Below are 4,179 nucleotides of genomic sequence, written 5' to 3'. Positions count from 1 at the left end.
ATATATTATCAGAAACCTAGACTAATTTTAGCAGTTTTATTAGCACTTCATCCACATGTCATACAACTTAATAATTCAATCATATCAAGAAGTGTTGTGAAATTATCACCACATTAAATTCTAGAACATTTTATTTTTCCTTATACTCATTGTTAGTCATATAATTATTTTTTCTAAATGTGGCCAAAAATACACAACAAAACATTCTCCAATTCCACAACTTCTACATGTATTATTCCGTGCCATTGATTGTACTCTTCACGTTGTACAACTATTATTGATATCCTTTTCCAAATTATTCCACCACCATTAACATAAACTCAATGCCCTCTAACCAACAACTTGTTCTCCTTCACCCATGGTAACCATTGGTCAAGTCTAGTTTCTTTCTTTCTTCTTTTCTTTTTTAGTAGTTTTCTTGATAGAGTATTCCCATATCATGCACTTCCATGGTTAAATTGATTTTTAAAAGAGTTGTACATCAGACTCTGTTCTAGTGCTCCTGACCCCTCCCACATTCATTGTGGTACTCCCCAAATCTCCTCACCCTCCTAACCTCCAACCTCTTTCCACTTCCCTGATAAACCATTGCATCAGTTATTGTCTATGCATCCATTCCTTCTGTGTTTCACAAACTGGGAAGCCTAACAGAAACAATAAGAAACAAAACCAAAACAAATTGTAAGAAGAAAATAATAATATATAGAGTAAAATACAAACAAAGCATAAGAAAGAAAAGACCAACATCAGCATTTAAAAGACCAGAGAAGAAATTTCTGTCATGGAAGAAGCAAGAAATACTTGAGCCTTGAGCAAATTTAGGTTGGGTCAAGAGGGAAGTCAACTGACCAAGTATTATATTATACCATGTTTCGATCCACTGTATTTAAATAATCTCTGTCTCATAGTAAAGAAAGCTAATGAATGCAGGAGGAGGGAGGGAACACTAGAACGGATTTTGATTATGTATTTACAACTCATTTAAAAAGCTCATTTAAAAACCATGGAAGTATATAATATGTGAATACTATATCAAGAAAGCTACTTTAAAAAAATCAAACTGGACCAATGGTTACCATGGGTGGTGGGTAAAGAGATGTTGTTTAGTGGGCATTGAGACTATGTCAATGGTGGTGGAATAATTTGGAAAATGATATCACAAATGGTTGACAACATGAAGAATATAATCGATAGGCTGAATTATACAAGCAGAAGTTGTGGAATTGGAGAATGTTTTGTTATGTATATTTTGGCCAAAATTAGGAACAAAATTACACAAACAGCAGTGAGTATAAAGCAGAAGAAAATGTTCTAGAATTGAATATGGTGACAATTGGAGAACTTTTATTGATATGATCGAATTCTTGAATTGTATGACATGTGGATGAAGTACTAATAAAACTTTTTTTTAAAGAAAGCCAGATTATTTTTAAGGTCCTTGACAAGTTTAATTATCTACAAGGAAGTGATTTCTTGGTTAATGAGATGATTAATAATAAATAGTGCTTCCCTGAATAATACAAACACATCAGGACCTGGATCTTTGAGGCGGGGATAACCTCCTGTGGTGAATTACTATTATTGCAAAAATATTCTTCACACATGGATGGCACTTCCATTTCCAAACATATTTACCATCTTTATTTCATTGAATCTCAACCCACTGACATTAAGTTGATCCAATTTGTAGCCTTATAGGACAAAGTAGAACTCTCCATAGGATTTCTGAGGCTGTAAATCTTTACAAAAGCAGACTGCTTCAACTTTTCCCCTCAGAGTAGCTCCAATAAATTAATAATTTTTGGTTAGCTGTCTAGTGCTTAGTTCACTGCATCATCAGGGCAAAAAACCCTAAAACGTGTTTAAGAGAATAAACTGCGCCTCAAAGTGCTGAAAGCATTTGCCCAAACTCCCATAACATGTCAAGTGTACAGCTAGGATTCTAATCACACATTCTACCTCCTAGTCATGTTTCTTCTCACATTCATGTAACTGTTTTGTTTAGGTTGTTTGGGAGGTGGGGTGAGGTACAAGTCATTTAACCTGGCTGACCACAGGGTCTAAATTGACGATATTATAGATACATGGTGTTTCATCTCAGTGATCAATTAGATTGGATGAGGAAGAAATGAATGCTTTGCAACCTGGGGACAGAAACACACATTTGTCTTCCACCTACTCATTCTCCCCTCCCTTGTTAACCCCATCAGCAGCAGCATCCTCATCAGTACAGTTTTCATTGCCTAGACCAAAACAATGAGCCAATAGTGTAGACCCATACCCATGTTCAGTCGAATATCCCTGTTTTGAGAAAATGATTTACTAACAAATCTAAGGGCCACACCTTTCCAGGAGATGCTTGAAATATTTGAACCTAGAAGAGAAAAGAAAGGAATAGAGTCTCTAAACCCTGTTCTTTTTGAAAACAAAACAAAACATTTTTAAGCCATTCAGACCACTATTTAGGTTTGAGAGAAAAGGAATCTGGAGAAATATTTTTACATTTTATATTTACACAGCCGTCTAAAGAAATTAACAATATCCTATTAAAACTACCATATATGTGATTCTTTATTTCTCCTCTTCCCTCCTCTCTCCCCCATCAACTACCCATCTCTCCCCTCTCCTAGTTTCTGCTTCTTGTCCCTGGTGTCCTTATAGTCATCAAAATCCTGTCTATTGGTGTAAAAAACATGTTTCTTCTTCTTTGTTATTTCTTATTAAAATGCTGTTATTAAATATTTTTGTAGGATTGAAATTGGTAAGTGTAATATTCCCTAGTTTTGTTCATGTCCTGCAGTGTTTAAGAGAGTTGTCATTGTTTTTTATTGATGCATACTATTTCATAGTATGAATGTACCAGAGCTTATTTATCCATTCCTCTGTAGTTGGGGGTTTTGAGTTGCTTCCATGTTTTCTTTCTATGGAAATTGTTGCAATAAACAGGTGTGCACATGTCTGTTCTTGTTGCAATCTTGATTTCTTTAGGGCATATAACCAATCAATGCTTTTCTAGAAATTTATCTACTTTTTCTAGATTTTCAAATCGGCTTGAATACAATTTTTCATACTACTGTGTGACTTTTAAAATCTCATTTGGTTCTATTGTAATATCATCAATTTCATTTCTAATGTGTATAATTTTCTTTTTCTCATCCTTTTCCTCTTTTAGATTTTCCAGTAGTTTATCAATTTTGTTAATCTTTTCAAAGAACCAGCTTCTTACTGATTTTTCTATAGTTTTTAATTTTTCTGAATCATTTATTTCTGATCTATTCTTTAGTCTTTATTTTTTTTCTAATATCTGATGGTTTGTTTTGCTACATTTTTTCTAATTGTTGTAGTGGATGTATTAAGGTATTTATTTGAGTTATTTCTACCTTATTACCTTATTACTATTAACTGTCCTCTGAGTACTGCTTTTGATGTGATATTTTCATTGTCATTTAGTTCAAGGAATCTTTTGGCTGTGTTCTTTATTTCTCCAATTAACCAGTGGTTCTTAAGTAAAGTGTTGTTCAATTTCCATGTATTTGATTTTTTTGAGTTTATCATTCTATGGTTGATTTCTAATTTTAAAACATTGTGATCTAAAAAGGTGGTTTGTATTATTTCAATGTTTTTTAATTTATTGAGGCTTGCTTTATGACCTAAAATATGATCTATTCTACCTGCTTTGAGTGCTGGAGAAGAAAGTAAAATGAATCTTGTTGGATGAAGTGTTGTATATTGATTGATGGTGCTAGTTAATTTTTTGTATCTTTGTTTATTTTTTTCTAGCTGATTGAGCTTTAACTGAAAGTAATGTATTGAAGTTTCCTAATATTATCATAGTATAATACTATTTACCTCTTCATTTATATAAGAATTTGGTTAATACATTTTGATGATCTTTCATTTGGTGCATCTATATTAATTATGGTTATGGTTTCTTTTTAAATTAAAGCTATCATAATTATATAGTGACCTTTCCGTCTCTCATTATATTATTAACTTTGGTGGATATTTTTCTGATATTCATATTGCCATTCCAGCTTTTTTTTGACTGCTATTAGCTTGATATATTTTTTAATTTTAGTCTATGTTTATTTTTATATCTAAGGTACATTTCTTGTAAGCAGCATATTAAAGGTTCATGGTTTTTATTCATTCTATTAGTCTTTGTCTTTTCAATTCAGT

At 32.4% G+C, this 4,179-nt stretch overlaps 1 protein-coding gene across 3 annotated transcripts in view; it reads left to right on the top strand.

The window, feature by feature from the left end:
- Positions 1 to 4,179, top strand: part of PFKFB1 (6-phosphofructo-2-kinase/fructose-2,6-biphosphatase 1) — a 166,275-nt gene that overhangs the window by 105,252 nt on the left and 56,844 nt on the right. The gene's annotated exons all lie outside the window — the stretch shown is intronic.

Source organism: Echinops telfairi, unplaced genomic scaffold (genome assembly GCF_000313985.2).
Source record: "Echinops telfairi isolate 266 unplaced genomic scaffold, ASM31398v2 ScPeMD7_45;HRSCAF=164, whole genome shotgun sequence".
In the NCBI taxonomy this organism is placed as follows: domain Eukaryota; kingdom Metazoa; phylum Chordata; class Mammalia; order Afrosoricida; family Tenrecidae; genus Echinops; species Echinops telfairi.
Note: the sequence above shows the minus strand (reverse complement) of the source record. Positions and strands in the feature narration are given on the sequence as shown.